At 47.2% G+C, this 17,107-nt stretch overlaps 1 long non-coding RNA gene across 1 annotated transcript; it reads right to left on the bottom strand.

The window, feature by feature from the left end:
* Positions 1 to 3,734: 3,734 nt before the first annotated feature.
* LOC142407627 (uncharacterized) lies at positions 3,735 to 12,113 on the bottom strand. Its single transcript, XR_012774990.1, has 3 exons — positions 12,032 to 12,113; positions 11,861 to 11,939; positions 3,735 to 3,879 (listed from the first exon to the last, which is right to left on the bottom strand). It is a non-coding gene; the product is annotated as an uncharacterized LOC142407627 (long non-coding RNA).
* Between the last annotated feature and the right edge of the window lie 4,994 nt (positions 12,114 to 17,107).

Raw genomic sequence — 17,107 nt, 5'->3', positions numbered from 1 at the left:
ATCCCTCTGCCTCCGGGGAAGCCTGTGGCAAACCTGGTCCTTACCTCTTCTGGGCCCAAGCAATCACGGTGTGTCACTGGGGAAAAGAAAACATCCCCACAGCTGCAAAAATAAACCTGATGTGAAAATACCTTCCCCCTCGGAAGTGACATAAATGACAATTGAGGGTGGCAGCTCTTTGCACTCCCCGGACCCCTTGCAGGTGCAGGAGAAGCAGCAGCGTGACCGGTGTGCATCACCTGTGCATGCCTGACCGTGCCCGGGCTGTGCAGGGAGAGCAGGTCAGGCTGGCGCTGGGCTCACCCCAAATCTGCTTTTGTAAGCGCCTGCCTCCGCTGCCTCTCATGCCTGTGTTTGAGTTTTCTGTTTCTGTTCTTCATCTCCTGGAAAGGATAATCACACACACCCAGTTCCAGCAATGTCTGTCCAGCACCTATTTCTGGTACATGTATAAATCAGCAGCAATTTCTACCAAGGTGAATTTTGTTACTCATTATAAAATGGGCATAAGTTAGGTCAGAATCAAGCCTCCTGAGGGGGCTGGGCCCTGGAGAGCCTAGGTATATGTGTGCATGTGCATATATATGTGAGCAAGAGGAAAGGAGGCAAGAACTCAAAATATAGCTATTATTCACACTGCAATGCTACCATAACGAGCCCTGCCTAGGATGAGACGGGCTCTTGTAGTGCCAAGCATTGTACAAACCAGGAATAAAACAAAGGTTCTTTCTGCAAAGAGCTCGCTCTCTTGTTTAGTGACAGATGTAACAGGTGAATGAAATGAAAATGTGGGAGCGGGGAAGGATGGGATAATTATAGACGCGTGCCTTTGCCCGGCTTTACTGTGGGCACAGCAATACTGCTGGGGCCCAGATCATGCATGACTTTCTGCAGAGTTTAGGGCATTCCCAGGTCTGGTCTATTATTTATGCAGAGTGACCAAACGCAGGCATTAATTTCTGCGAGGCAAGGCTCTTTATGGCTCCCTGTAGATTGTACAGTGGATGCTGAATTGCTGTCCTTCTGGTCGTAGATAAATTGTCTGCGAGGATTCAGTATCATCTGAGACGACATTATTGGGATTGTTTCCACATTCTCAGCCCTGGTAGTTAAACGCATTAAATAAAAGAAATGAAAGATGATTTGTTTTTCCTTCAGTTGAACTATTCCAAGATTTCAGGGGGAAAAAAAAAATCATCCTGATAGGTCCAGAGTTATAAATAGCAGCGCTGCATGTACTGGGGTAAAAGCTGCATTCCTCCGAGTACTTGTAAGAAAAAGGATCAAGAGAATGTGAAACTCATAAAATTTATGGTGGTCCTTGGACGGATGTGATGTGTTAGTAGAGGCAAGGCACATACCAAACAGTCGACTAGCCACTGAAGATTTATATCTCCCAGCATCTCCGTCCCGATGGCACCATATGTTTATATGGACTGTAGGTTTATTATTGGAAATTGAAGGTCTGCCTCATCGCTTCTTACTGGAATCGCATGAATTTTTTTTCTGAAGGACACCAGGAGTAATCCACTCTCCCACTTATATCCTGGGTCTATTTTGGTTTAAAGTAAAATCTAAAATACGCATTATTTTTTCTTAGCAAGGAACAGGATTCCTGAAACTAGAGAAGGGGAGCAGGCAGCAGCCGGCCACCTCATTTCCATATCTGTTGCTGTAAAACCTTGTCTTCATATGTAAAGCTTTTATAAAAATTTACATTTTCCTGGTACTGTACACATATCCCATCATTCGAGCCGGGTGTAAAACAACTCCCCCGCCTGAGAAGCTGCCAAAAATCCAGGAGCATCCCCAGTCTGCAGCAGGAATAGCCCTGAAAAGCTGTCAAAACAGAGGAAGCAAGAGCGGGGGGCTGGGGCGGACGCATTTCCCAAGCAGCCTGGGAGCCCAGGCCAGGCTGAAGCTCAGCACCCCGGTGCCCTGGTTTGCCCCATCGGTGGCAGGGACGGTGGTGGGGCAGAGCTGCTGCCCGGCAGAGCCCAGCGTGACGGCACCAGGCTGGTGCCGCGCGTGGACACGCGTGGAAATGCAATGGACACGCTGGACACGCGTGGGAAATGCAATGGGCAAGAGAAGGTCCGAATGTGCCATGGGACCTGATGGGCAGGGGTGGCTCGGTGACAGCCAGCCAGGACGGAGGCACTGCCCAGTTCGACACACTACCCTGAGCACGCAGGCAGCTGAAAGCACACGCCGCGGTTTTGGCTACCTGTCCTTTGCAGCTGCGGGGATGCGAGCCATAATTTGCTAGAGGAAAACAAGGTGACTATTTTCCCAGGCACTTGTTCCCAGGGGCCGATGGCAGGTGGGGATGCCCCCGGGATGGTGACCCCCCCAGCCAGGGAAGGGAGGGTCCCTTGCACCCTCTGCTGAGACTTCAGACCTGCTGGTAGCAGGAAATTATATCTTACATGAGCACACCCTTAGGTAGTTGTGGTAACTAAAGTGATATTATGTACTCCATGGAGATGGGATTTTTGTGGTTAACCAATAGGTAACCCATGCTCTTAAGCAGTTCCTGCTCACAGTGAGGGCTACATTATATTTAATGTCGTTTTACTTACCTATGGTCTAAGGTGTTGCTCTCTTCTAGTATAACCCAGGACTATATGAGTTTGTCACTTCTGCCCTGCAGGGCTGCTCTCAGGTCGCAGTTATCCCAAGGACAGAAACACAAACTTTTAGGGTATATCCTCACCAGTGAATTTAAACAGCCAGGACCAGTTCCCCGGCCTCAGGCAGGTGGTCTGCCCATTAGTGTCATCTCCACATCTCCAGTCAGGCTGGCCACATCCAAACAGCCAGCTGGGAATAGCCTCTGGCCCCTGTTAAGTCCTAAACTGTCCCCAGGGATTGCGAGGGCAGTTCTGGCCGCGCAGACCTAAACCGTGTTATGCCAGCGCTGCCAGTTTAACAGTACATGTGAGCAAGTGTCAGGGCCTCAACCTGCAAACCTGGACCTTCAGGATGAGTTTATTAGTACGGGTGTAACCTCTGTTTTCTCCACGGGGAAGGAGAGGAAACAGGAAAAACTTCTCGCTTATTTACATAAACTATTATGCCACTTACCCAAACTGCTGCCTGCTAATACATTAACTTGGCTGGAATCTGTTTAGATTTTGATTTCACAAGCGATAAGAGACTCTGTACATCACAACTGCTGTGAAAGGACATGAAAAAGGCAGCAGAAGGCCACGGGCATCACCCCAGTGGCTCAGATCTGGGCTGTCGGTGCAGACGCAGTGCTGTCGAGGAGGGCAGTGCTGCCTGCAGTTTGGTCGGTGCCAAAACAATTTCCCACCAGCTTAATGGCATGCATTGCTTAGCTTTCTAGCTGAGATGGAGCCAGTAATACCCAATTTTGAACTTACTGGTGTAATTAAAAGTCACATGTGCTTAAAAGTTACCTGCCTGATCCCAGGTACAGCAGTGTCAGTAGGGCTGAGGGGGTCTCACCTCTTGGTGGGTCTGGCCACCAGAAATACATCTGTGATCACATATGAAATGTTTGGGAGAAGCAAGGGTCGAAGCAGGGTCCACCCCAGCTTTGTGCAAATAAACCCAATCTCTCTCTCACCTTCCCAATTTTATTTTTGTGCTGCAAAGACCCAAAACGCTTCCTTGTACAAAATGAAAATGCACAGAGAGTCACTCCTTCAAGTGATGTTTATTCTCCAAACTGGCAGCATTTCAACCCTTGGACCAATCTTCTAAGACAAAAATTGCCCAACTAGCTGAAGTCCTCCTTCTGTTTCAGGATTAATGTGTTCGGCTCCTGTTGATTTATGTGAGCTGTGACTTCATGACCTCAACACGTGCTCCAAAGAAAGCGAGTTTGGGCCAGAAACCAGGAGTTACCCACTGAAAAACAAAGCAAAGGGGGATGGATTCAGTCTGTTTCTGTGCTCCATGCCTAGGGCTCAGGTGCCGTGTGCCTTCACGATTGCAGAGCGTGCAGGAGGTGCTGCTCCTCCGGGAGCATCTGTGTGCTGCTCAGCTGGGAGGAGGGAGGGAGGGAGAGATGACATTTGCCATTTCTGAGGTGCCCAGTGCTTTCATCCCCCCATAACCCCACTAGCTGCATGTCCTCAGCTGTCCCCAGCAGCCCCAGGGGGTTCCTGGGGTGGCTGATCACCTCTGAGCACCAGCTCACTGGCCAGCCCAGCCTGGAGGATGCTTGCCTCCAAGTTCAGCCTGAACAAGATAAGGGGCCACGAGAATACAGCTTGGTTAGAGTCACAGCATGGTCCGATCACGGACACTCTGTCTGATGTATTTTCCTTATCTGAGCGGAAAAAGCACCACCTGCAACTCTGCCCTGGCATAAAGGTAACCAAATTGATCTTGTGTGTCTGCAATTAGCAAGTCCTCACAGACTTTCAACAAAGCCAGGAAGAAGAAAGACAGAACAACGATAACGGAGGGACAGCTTTCTACACACACAGAGCTGGCAAGGACACAAAGGACACACACAGAGGATTCAATTTTTTTTTCTAATTTCATCTGACATTTAGCAATCGTAACTTTTCGTTTGAGTAATAAATGGGTTTGTCCTTTTCAGCGAAACTGCTGTGGACATATTATTCCCTTTATGGTGTGTTTTGCTGAATTCCAGATGTTGCTGTTTATTCAAGACAAAGTTCATCCAAAGAAGGGTCAAGGAAAAAAAAAGTTTTGCTGAAAGCAAATAATAAAAAAAAAGGTTTTGCGAACAGTTAGTTTGTGTAGGTATTACTGTTATAAGGAGCTTTACACTGAGCTGAATTATGGCAATACAGTGAATCATTCCAGGGGAGTGAAAATGACTGTCAGTGCTTGCTTCCCCATTAACCTTTTTTAATGTGAACTTATAAAATAATATGTGGTCTGGGAGATGAGAAACAAGTGACTACTCATTGAGATAGGCTCCACAGGAGAAATTAGCATCTTTCCTGATGTGATGGTGAAAGAAATAACCCTTTGCTGATCCAGTCTACTCCTAGGTTAAGTGCCGCTCTCTACAGGCAGAGATGGAGCAACCAGGAGAAATATATCATTAAAGATGCTGCTTATTTGGGTTATGCCCTAATTGTTTCTGTCTCAGGTGAGATCCCCAGTGTGCTAGGTGCTGTACGAAGCAAAATCCAATCCACGCTAGAGCATTTATAGGCTAAAACAAGACACCGCAGGCCTTGCTCAGAGATGAGAAGAAGAGGAAACATTTTTCAGTTGCTTTCTCAAGAATTACAAAAGCATCGCTTGCATTTTAACTAGCTTTTAGTCTCGGGAACAGAAGCAGAAGCGAGTCAGACTGCTGGTGCTGTGTAGCCTTCCCCCGGGAGGAGCAGGAGCAGGGAGAGGAGTGGAGTTGATGTGGCTGTACCACCCAGTAGATAGGATACCGCTGCTCTTGTGTTTGCTGTGCACAGGTTTGAAACGTCGGAACACTGGGTAACTGGGTTCCACCAGCAACACATGCAAGATGTGCCAGCCAAGAGCAATTTCCAGCTGCAGCGAGTGTCCAGTGCTCACAATTTGGGCTACCCCGTTCTGTGAGTGCCCCTGCCCTTTAGGAGAGATGTCTCCATCCCCTCTCCTGAGAGGGAACCAGTCCCTCTGGAACCATCCCCGGCAGCTTTAGAGCAGCCTTGGGGTGGCTCTGAATAGCAAACCTCTGACTATACTCCCGTCTTGGTTTCTGCAGTGAGAAGATGACTTAAAGCTGATTTAGTCCCTCGGCATAACGAAACTGAGCCTGTGAATTTTCCTCCAATTTTGGTATATTTCTTCAGTAATGGAAAGGCAAATAACCAGAATAAAAGCAAGAGGTTTGTTTTATTTGCAGGGAAGATGTTCACAAGAGTGGCTTGCTACCTGCTGTTGCTAGCTGAAGGCTGCTGAGATATTTAGCAGCCTATTTGAACTAATTGCACTCCCTGGAACTGCATGTTCAGATCTTAATTCAGCCTTTCATACCTGCCAAGTGGGATGAAACCACCCCTGATGGATAACCAATGCCCGCATGAGGAGGTTTCAAAGTGTGGGTACGTCCTGCCTGCCCATCCGCCCCTGCGCTGCCACGATGAGGGACAGAGGTAGAGAGTCTTCTCGGTGACCAAGGGGCATGATGGAGAGGTTTCCTGCAGCCATTGGGAACTAGGAACTGCCTCCTCAGGAAGCCAAGAGGCTGATATCTCCCCAGTCCTATGGAGGTGGAAATAGAGGTGCATGGCCTCAGGCCTGAAGACACCTTACGCTGGGCTGGAAGCGATCAGCAGTGCAAAATCAGCACAAAGCACAAAAAGCAGGTAGCTGTCCCCTGGCCAGATTTGATGTTTGGCAAATTCCTGAGCAACCCTTCCCTTCAGTAACCCTTGGAGCACCCCGAGAGCTTGTCAGGCGGGTTGGTTTTTACTGAGTTGAGCTTGCCCTGTGCAGACACGAGGGATTCACCGCAGACACACACGCAGTCTGGGGGCCTGCCTGTGCCGCCAGCCCACGGGTAGCACCACCCTGTAGCAACCCCTGCAACCCATCTTGTGACGGATTCGAGGCGGCCTTGGCGTGGGTTTCTGGGTGCTGGCAGGAGACTGCCACACAGCCAGAAATGCCGGTGATGCCGAGCGAAGGGCTGCTTCCAGGCTGAATCTGGCCTTTGTCTTTATCTCCATGCGAGACATGCCGGGAGGAAGGGGAGGATGTGTCAGTGCTGGGAGTGATCGCCTTGGAGCAACAGAGCTGAAGGGCAAACGGAAGACTAAAATGTGAAATGCTTGTGCTCAGCCAGATTTTTCTGAGTACCTTTGCCACTGCTCATGAAGAGGCTTGATCTTGTTTCTCCCCTCTCAGAAGGAGCAGAGGCACTAATAGGTGGTTGTCCTGATGAGCCGTGCTCCCTGCCACAAAACTACCACAACAGTGACTTGACAGCTCCCCAGGGCTTCTGTTTCCCTCAGGTTTGGTACCTCCTTAATTAAAAACTCACTAGGTATCAAATAGATTTTTTTTTTAATTTGGTTTGGCTGCCTTCAAGAAGGGGGAAGGGGAAACAACCTCTCCTCTACTTGCTAGCAGGAATATTTACCTATGGACACAGTTTAATCTCACTTTTAAGCAAACAGATCAATATTTGATTTTCACCACATCGAGACTTGCTGTTAGCATTCCTGGTACAGAAATTAATAAATATTGATGTTAGGGGCCAGTGATTTGGCTGGTATATGTAGGTATATTCTCCTTCAATTCAGCATAGCCAGTTTATTCTAGCAGAGTTGTCCTCATATTTTTCATAGTTGTACCAAATTTTGCTTCCAAAATGAAGTTACAATCAAGATAGAGAAGAAATGATCAATGGAAAATTAACTGCATGAGATCAAACGGGAATCAGCATGGGCACCTGGAGCGGTGGAGGCTAGATGCATTTTAGGGAGGGGAGTGCTGGTGCAGGTTGGGTTACTGCTATCCCCTTGCCTGACTGCCTGAACGTACGTATCTCAGGTTTCTCAGGTCACAAGATCATTCATATTTGCTTACGTTACAGTCTCTGCTAGGAGCACTAATGCATCACTCCTTTTGTGTTTGCCATGAGGAAATACATGGCATTAGACAGCCTACAATCTACACAGACAAGGTAAGTAGAAAGTAGGAGATAACATTATTGTTATACCTATTTATGGGCTGGGAAGATAAAGGGAAAGAGATTAAGGGACATGCCTGTGGCAGTCTGTGGCAGACAGCAGTTAAAGACTGATCTCCTAAGACCCCTGTTAGTGTCCTCCTTGTACGACCGCCTCTCCCCTGAGAACACCCTTATCTTATTGGGGGAAATGAAATTTGAGGTATGCCAACTAGCCCTGTAACAGGACCTTTCCAAAACAGGGACGTATTTTTGCAAATAAATATATTTTTTGTTTGCAAGTTAGTAATAGGGACCCAATAGATCTACCACAGATATCAGTGCTGCCTTGGCTTGCTGGGCATGTGGGAGCCAGCAGAGCTGGACCAAGCTCCTTCCCCAGTGGTGCCTGAGGAGGTGAAATGCCCTTCCTGTATCACCAAGCCAGGAGGGTGAACACAAACCATCTCCACATCTCTGCTTTGTGTTCCCTCTCCTGAACACAAACCATCTCCCCAGCTGGGGCATGCCCTGCTTCCAGAATAGGGTGGTGAAAGGGGGATAAACATCATTACACATGTCCCGGCTAAGAGCATGTATTTAGTTATTTGCGATGGAGCAGAGCTGCTGGGCAGCTCTTAGCACTGCCACAACCTGCCCCTGTCCCAGAGCCGTGTTTGCTGTGTGCACAGCAGTCTGCGATGGAAGAAAAGCACAGTCTGCTGACGCTTTCCGCACACGTTAGCAGGTCAATCTCAACATTGGTTCATGGACGTACATGTTCTAATGACCTTCCCTTTATTTTGTACAGTCCTGAACTCTAGTAATAACTACTAATGTCTACCTCTAATCACATTAGTAACAGTATCACTGATGATGCTCTGAAGGCAGCCGCTACTGAGTATTGCCACTGTCAAGGCTACGTGCTGGACTATCTTCCCTGGGCCTGTAAACACCTCGCTGTGTAATATGATGGCCAAGCTGGTGTCCTTGCATGGTCAGATATTACCTATGACATGTAAACAGCATGTTGTTCTGCCTTCTTGCTTCCCTGATGCATCTCATTGCATTAACGTCACCTTGTGTTAGCTGCCATGCCGGATGGTGTCAATGGCTGTGCGGTAACGTGACTTGGACAGATAGGGGGTTGCCAATAGGTGCTCCTAGACATAGGAGCATAGTGCTGTGTACGTGTCTGGTGCCAGCCAGGAGGACCTTTGAAATTTATCTTGCTGCTATCCCTGAAAGACCATCCCGCACCGTGACTTTTGGTTTAGCACGTCATTAGGAGGCATTTTAATACCGTGGTGTCACCAGCTTAACTAGTCAGAGAGCGGCTCCCTTCCCTTATTCCCAAAATTGCACTTGGGTTCCCAAAATTATCCTGACATGCCAGTGAAAGGCAGAGATGCCGAGCTGTGCATTTTCCCTGGCTGAACGAGAGAGAGAGGCAGAGGGGTGCTGCTCCGCACCCTGCCTGGGGGTTGCAGAGCTGGCTAGGAGTGGTGGCATGGAGGCGCATGGGCTTAATCACCAAACAGAGCGCTCAGGAGCTGGAACATGTCCACTGCACAGTGGCACAATCTGAGAAGCCATTTAAGGTCTCGACTGGAAAACAAACACAGAAATGATAACCACGGATTACAAGGCTGTTTGAGATCTACGAACATATACTGTTTTGACAGTAGACATTGTAAACAGATCATTTTTATTGACCTGTGCCCTACAGTCTGTTTGAAAGCAATTCCTGCCTTTTATCTGAGAAGCCGATGGTGGAAAACATTGCTTTCATGGAAAATATTGTCTCGGTCATCTCTTGCCCAATGGTTTATTTCCTAATTCTGATTAACCAAGCTAATACTCATACTTCCTTGGCACTACCTGAGTGTGAGTCCCCATGGTGCTGTCGCTGACTGTTTGCTATGGGTCTGTGCTGATGAGTCAGAGCTGAAATGTCTGTGATGGACTGATAAAAGGAGGAATACACTTCAGGCAGCACAAACCATGAGAGAGCCACATGTATCAGCCTATTCCACAATACTTTCACTTGTGGTGGAGGAGGAAAGTGGAAAAGGGAGATACAGGAAGGAAAGAGGCAATAGGAGGAAAAGCAGGGCATGGATCAGGGCATGGATCAGAGCAAACAGCCAGGACACAGAAAAAAACATTTCCAAAGCAGAGAAAAGTGGCTGCCATACAGAAATCTGCTCTGCTTTGTCCTGCTTACTTAACAGAAGTGCTGCAGGCTTCTCACACCTCTCTTTTAGTTACTGATGACAGTGCGAGAGAACAAGGCTGGTTTAGCACGTTGCTCCTCCTCACTATTGGGCTTGACCTGCTGCTTGCTCTTCCCTTCTTGGGAGAGCGGCAAGGTGGAGGCAGGGGACTGGGGCTGCAGGGCATCCTTTCTGGGAGGTGAGGTAAGGGCAGCAAGACAGTAAGCATCTAGGAGGTGGCAGATTTCACCAAACAGTCGAAGCTGTGTGACTGGATATTAGGAAATTTTTCTTCACCGAGAGGGTTATCAAGCATTGGAACAGGCTGCCCAGGGAAGTGGTTGAGTCGCCATCCCTGGAGGTATTTAAAGGACGTTTGGATGAGGTGCTTGGGGACATGGTGTAGTGGTGGGCTTGGCAGTGTTAGGTTTACGGTTGGACTCGATGATCTTAAAGGTCTTTTCCAACCTATACGATTCTGTGATTCTGTGACTGCCAGGGTGTCATGCTACAAGCAAGGCAGGAACTGTAAGGAGAGGAGGAAAAGTCTCTCTCTGTTTACTAGAAACAGATCCTGGTGTTTAGGCTGGTTTCACTCTCTGAAATGTGTAGGCTCTGTTTAAAACTGCAGTGGTCAATGCTGCCTGTGTGGTAGCAGTAGCATTGCTGCACCCATGATGGGATGAGGATTTTGCTCAATTAATCTAAGAGATTAGACCTCTCTTTACAAACCTGGCTGTTAAAGCAGAATGGCAGTCAACCTTTAAGCAGCTCTTTTTACACACAATCGTCTTGAAGTGCAGTTTTTCCAGGGCTGAGGTCTAGCAGGCCCCAAGAAACCCCTCCCCAGGGACAGAACCTTTGCTAGACCTACGTCTGTGTCCCCCCAGCCATTGCTCTGCCTGGTTAGCACTGAAAAACCTTCTTATGGAATCATTATTGCAGATCATTTGTTGGTCTGGATCAGTGCCTGCTTCTCGCAGATGTATTTGTCCTTTGGTCTTCCCCCAGCACTGTCGCTGCCAGGGCTGTAACTGGGCTTTCATTGCTGCAGTTATAAGTGATTAAAGCTGCAGAGGATGCAGAGTTAGAGCCAGGCAACGCTGTTTTCCCCACCTTTGTCCTGAGATTGGTTTTCATCTGCATGCTACTGTGTTAGAAGTCGGCATTCATGGAAGATATTCTTAATATGAGAGCAATGGAGACCTCTTGTCTGGCTGTGTCCTGCCTACCCGCTGCTGGCCAGACACACTGCTCCCAGGACATGGTGGCCAACTGGGTGGCAATTCGGATCTGCTTCTCTCCTTTCCAAAGCACTGATTTTGACCCCAGCCCTGTCGTCTGAATTAGCCCTTTTCCATCTCTGACATAACTCAGTTGTCACTAGTCCCTCCCCAGGTCTTGTGTGCATGCCATCACTGCTGCTCTGTGTGGTCAGTGGTTCCCCAGCCCTGCTCCTCTCTCCAGCCAGGTGTGCATTCAGCTCCATCATGCAGAGTGGGACATCATGAGGCCACCTGCCCTGGAATGGCTCATGGCTACACTCTTGTCCTAAAAACAGGGTAAACACAGAGAAACTGCATGGTGGGAATAGTCCATAGGTCATGCCCTGTATAGCAGTTACTTGTGAGAATGTTAGATGGTCTGAGGACAAAAACCATGCCAGCAATGGAGCTAATGTCCTGTTGATATGGAAGGTTCCAGGCCTGCACCCTGGTCCTATTTGATTTCCTAAATCAGACATGACCCAAATTATCTAACTTCAGGAAGCTATGTAGGGAAAATATCAGTCTAATTCCCTCTGGAAGATGGAGCCTCACCCTGGGAGTACCTAAGGCTCCATACAAAGCCTGAAGGCTCTTGGTGATGGAGGGAAGACGAGGGGCTGCATCCCCTGCCCAGCTCTGTGCCCATGCCAGGGGTGCTCGCACCCACCAGGCAGCACTTGTGCTGCTACCTCTTGCTCCCAGATATTTCACAGACACATCAGCTCAAAACTAAGCAGTCACATTTTTACTGGGGCATCTCCTACCTCATCAGTTCTTACAGAGCAGGATCTGGGCAGGAAACATCTGCTTCAGAGACTGCGGCAGCCTGAGCGGTCAAATGAGCTGTGGCAAAACGGGGAGTAAACACAGCCAGTGCATAACAAAGCAGTGGCCGGTAGCAAATTCCTCCTGTAGGAAAGAAAACTGAATCTTACCCTTGTTTCCCCAAAGCCTCTCTGTTTCCCAGCTAAGCCCCAACAATTTCAAGCATCCCAGGCATGCAAGGAAATACTGCTGACGTCAGGCAGCCGGAGGCCAGGGAGAGGGGATGGAGCTCAGGAAGTCTGTGCCCCTGACAATGAAACAGATACTGTGCGGAGAGTATATTCTGGGTCATAAAAGGGTTTCCCCGGTGCGCAATCTGTCTGAGACAATTTTCTATTTAAAGTCCCCAGCTGTAGCCTGAGGAAGGGGCAGTGGAGCACTGAGTGAATCATCCATCCTGTCCGAGTGAATCCCGAGGTGGGAGATTTCCTGTGTTCAGAAAGAAAACAAGATGCGCAGTCGCTGCTGGTGCCAGCGAGGAACCCAACAACATCTAAGGGGGACCTCGATGAGGTCATGCGGGAACCCAGATATAATGCTCATCTGCCATTAATTCCTCACACTCAAAAAAACCAAGCCCCAGGCTCTCTCGCTGATGGGTATGTTACGCTGGAATACGTCCAAAAAATGGGTGCACGTTGCCCCACCACAATGACCGGCTACAGCCAGGTCGTACCAGTGTTGGAGGTGGTTCATGGTCTCCAGCACCATGCCCTCCCTGGCTGCTGGAAACAAGGGGAGGCTCCCATCCCAGCTCCACCGCTCACGAAGGCAGGCTGTGGTCAAGGCAATCAAGTCCATCCCCGCACTGGTTCATGAGCTGCATAAGTATTTTACTATCCGCTCACCTCATAAAAGGACTTCTGCTGCAAATTATTCATCAGGGGGCAGAAGCTTCAAGTTGCAAAACACTTGTCATTCACTGAATCAACACTGAATCATGTCCATACTCAGCATGCAAGGAAGATTTCACCCACAGGAATGCTTAAAGTGCTGTCTGCAATAAATAAAGGTGTGAAGGTGATAAAATATAGGGCAGCGTTAGCTTAGCTACACCTATTTAAACCCAGTTATCAACAACACTCAAGCTTTTCATTTGTGCTTGAGGCTAAACTTCATGTCATTTTGTACATTTAAAATGGGATTAAGGATGGGATTTTCAAACTTTTTTTGGTCTAATTTTCCCCTCATTGAACCATTGAGCATTTCAGTGGAAGCATCCCAGAGAGCACAGAAAAGCAGTAAATATGTGTCTTACCAGAAACACTGCAGCCAGACATGCAAAATGCTGATCTGGTGAAAATTCAGTGCACTGATTCAATCATGCTCACATCATTTTGATACGTTAACTTTTTATGGGCAGGTTTCATATTGGATCAGACAGTTTTTATTTGTGTCACTCCAGCTTCATGTCAGATGGAAAAGACGTAGTAGGTCACCTAGTCTGTCAGGCAGAGACTATCCTACCAACACAATTTTTGAGAACTTGGTCTGTTTCCTAGTGAGTAACACTTGCAATAATTTTCCATAGCAGATTACGCTAACCTCAAAAACCATTTCCATTATTTGACTAAGCTTTGCATTATCTCTAAATTAAGCATTGTATTTAACTATGCATTTTCATAACAACCCTTGCTATAGTCCTCTTTTTTTTGTTGTTTATTAGATTAGAGAAGTACATTTCTGCTTGCAATATTTGGTTAACAAATAAGGGAAAATATCTATGTCTGCAAGTGTGCTACAGATGTAGTCCTCACTAATGGTGTCTTTATGGAAGAAGTTTGTAAATGTTTGACAGGAGAGGTGGGATTTGTCTGACCAACTCCAGATGTTCACACTGTAAATTTCTGCCTATGAGCTAAGTGTCTAGACTGTTTTTATAGTCAACAGAGAAATACAGGCACTTCAGGATGCATTTTTCCTTATCCTAATCCCAGCGTCTCTGATATTGCACCCTGAAAGTGCCTGTTTCTTTCCACTGGCTGTAAAGGGAACCTGAAATGATGTCCAGGCTATGTCTGTACTACAAAACTAAAATGCCAGGGATCATTCTCTGGCACTGAAGATGAGGGGTGATGAATGACACTAAATGCTCTTGCCATCAAAAGTAGTGAGGTTGCCCCAGACTGACTGTTACCACTCTGACCTGAGCCCCCCGGGCCTTTGGCAGAGCACTAGGTGTCCCAGGTCGAAATAATGCTGGGGACTGTTCTAGCAGCTGGCATGGTCTAACACTGTGCGTGGCCAAGCTACAGAAGGAAACCATGGTAGTTGGCCCAGGAACAGACATTTACGTTGTAGACATGCCAAGTAAGAGAAGTGAATCCTCCCAACTGTCTTGGAGGTGCTCAGGTCCTCTTCTGCTGCCTTCACTGCGTGTAAATGTGAATGATTTGGTTGATGCTTGGATGCTGTTGCTGTTTCTTCTGCAGGGACTACGGTTGCTGGTTAATATTTGGCTGTTCTGACCTCTTCTTATCCTTCCTGAAGCATGAAGGTATTTTTTGTCAGTACCCTCCAGCTCTTTTCACAAGCCATGCAGGAAGAGGATGGCTCATTTGGCTCTGTAGAGATTTCCCTAAATTGATTTCCCTCTAGTGGATTTGTGCTGATGGAAGGATTAAGCTTTTTGCTTGCTATTTGATGATTATTAAAATCACTGGGGACAGGATTGCAAGATCAAGCAATGCCTTTGCTAAAGCCAAAAGGCTTCCTGAGTGAACTTTTGCTGCTCCTTTGATGTCAACACATGGCTCTTCCCATCCACACCAGAGCCAATTGTCAATTGCACCCACCAAAGCTGCATCACCCTTTCATAAACCCTCAGTCGGGTTGGAACATTAGCTGCCAATGTAATGGAAAAATCCAATCCTTTTTTTCATCTAGATTTGCATAGTGGAAACACACTGTATTACGTTCACTTTTTACACGGTAAAAAACTGCTTATTTGTAAACTGCTTTGTTATTTTGATGAAAAATTTCTCATTTTCTGTCTTTCAGTGGCCCTCTCTTGTGCCTGCAAGACGTAAGTGTCACTGTTACCAAGAGCTGTTGCTGTGGGTATGTACCATGTATGCTAAACGTATCAAAGGCAGATTCTGATCACAGTTTTAGTGGTGCGACTATAACACGACCATGACCCGAGTCTGTCTGCAAGGGAAATAACACCTGAAATGATTTCATACAGCTGGGGCACCTGATTCTTCATATTTTTTGGCTTTATCTCAGCAGTTTCAGTGAGACTTCTCCATACAGCAGCATAAATGAGAGGCAAGTCTAACCCCAGACACTGAGGATGGACAGAAATGAAAATAAAACTCAAAACCAAGGAATGGATGTTTCAGTTCAACTGCAACATAAAAAGTAACAAAAATGGGATGTGAGAGTCTGAGGGGAATCTAGGAATCCTGACATGGCATTACAACTGCTTCTTTTCAGCTTTGAAGTCTTATTCTTTGATGATGCATTACTGAGTATTTTTATCTATATGCCTTCTCTTCCATGTAAAAATACCAGTTTTCAATTAAGGAAGCTTACTTGTGTAGTGAGTGGTTAGATTTTATTCCTGAAGCTTTAAAACAGAAGAAAAAATATTGATAGGGAGACTGCTAATACATATCACAGGAAAAATTCCTAAAGAGAATGAGTTCTTGGAAATTGGTCTCCAGACCAATTTTTGCACAAATGAGAGGTGCCATGAAAAATTATAATCCCTGTTAATTAAATCTTTTGTGTTAGAGAACAAATGGAGGCACATCTGAAAGCTGAAGGGATTTGTAATGTGACTCAGTCTTTTTGCCTCTGGGTCACCACTTCAGAGTTGGTGTGGGCTAGAAGCAACTGAAAGTCATTATTCTCTGACAGCTGGTTGGAGACCTCTGGGAAATGAGTTTGTGTTATCCTGCTACCAGTGGTAGAGTGACTGATGCAGCACCAAGTAATCTATCCTCCCTACAGGGGGTAATTGGTATTTCCCTCCATGATAGCAAACAGAGAGACTGCAGATAAAACAAGCATAAAGCAAAATTATCATCCTGTCATTGCATCACCAGCATCAGCCACATTATTATGTTCAGCCCCCAAAGCGCTAACGCTACGTGCACCTTGCCACTGTGGTGTCCGGACACAAAACACAGGCGGTATCAGCAGGATGCCCCAGTACCCCGGGGGCTGGCACCGTCCTCCTTATAGGTAATGCTCACGTGGAAGGAAGAGCTGGGGATGGGAAGGGAGGTGAACGTCTCTAACCACTCCCTAGGATCTGTCATTACTTTGTACCACGCGTGCTGTCTGTGATGGCACGGTTTCTGTTCATTTCTGTATATGAAACACAGGCACAAAGCAGTATAAATGACCTGTTGGTCAGCTTCCTCCTGCTCACCGCCTGACTCCCCTGCCATTCACTCGTGCCCTCCTGAAGCTTTGGCTTGGTTTCTTGACTGGTAGCATCAGCACGTGCACATCTGGCTCTGGTGCACCTGTGAACACACCACCATGTCAACCGGAGTGCCCAAGGCAGCTTTAAATGGGCCACTGAAGTAAAATATCAACAAGCTTTGGATGAGGGAAAGCTGGCAGAATGCATTTGGACCTTGTTGGCACTTTGCATTTTTGCAAATCTTTTGCAATTTTTTTTGCAAAAATTTGCAAAGAATGTATCTCCATCCCATTTTTTGGTCCAGTACTAACACGCCCCAAATCCAGGTTTACCGTCCCATTGAACTTCATTTTTAGAGACACTGACTCACATCATGGAGGAAACTATCTCAATTTACCCTGACCACATAAGGAAATTAGGCTCCAACCTCCATTGGGATTTCCTTTTCTTTCCCTGGTGGAGGCTGACTGATGAGGGGATCTGCACCCAGAGATGCTTTCCTGGCAGACTTTGTTTCCCATGCTTTTCCCATCTGCCTTGCTGTGCTTTCAGCTGCCTTCATGACTGGTACAGCCTCCTCCAGACGGTGGTTCATTTCATTCAAAAATAAAGGTTCAAGCCAGATGCGTTGCCCTCTGGAGAGGCCTGTTTCCCTCCACCAACTGAAAGCTGCTTTGAACTGTGCATTCAGACTTAGATGTGTGCCTTTGAGATGCCTAATAGAAGGCAACCTGCATCTTAGCCTGTGCATTTCTGGAGAGACTTGACAAAATGGAGCCAATATTCGGAAGACTCAAAAAAAAAGACT

The sequence above is a fragment of the Mycteria americana genome, chromosome 3 (genome assembly GCF_035582795.1).
Source record: "Mycteria americana isolate JAX WOST 10 ecotype Jacksonville Zoo and Gardens chromosome 3, USCA_MyAme_1.0, whole genome shotgun sequence".
NCBI lineage: Eukaryota > Metazoa > Chordata > Aves > Ciconiiformes > Ciconiidae > Mycteria > Mycteria americana.
The sequence above is the reverse complement of the archived record's forward strand: the minus strand, read 5'-3'. Positions and strand labels throughout refer to the sequence as shown.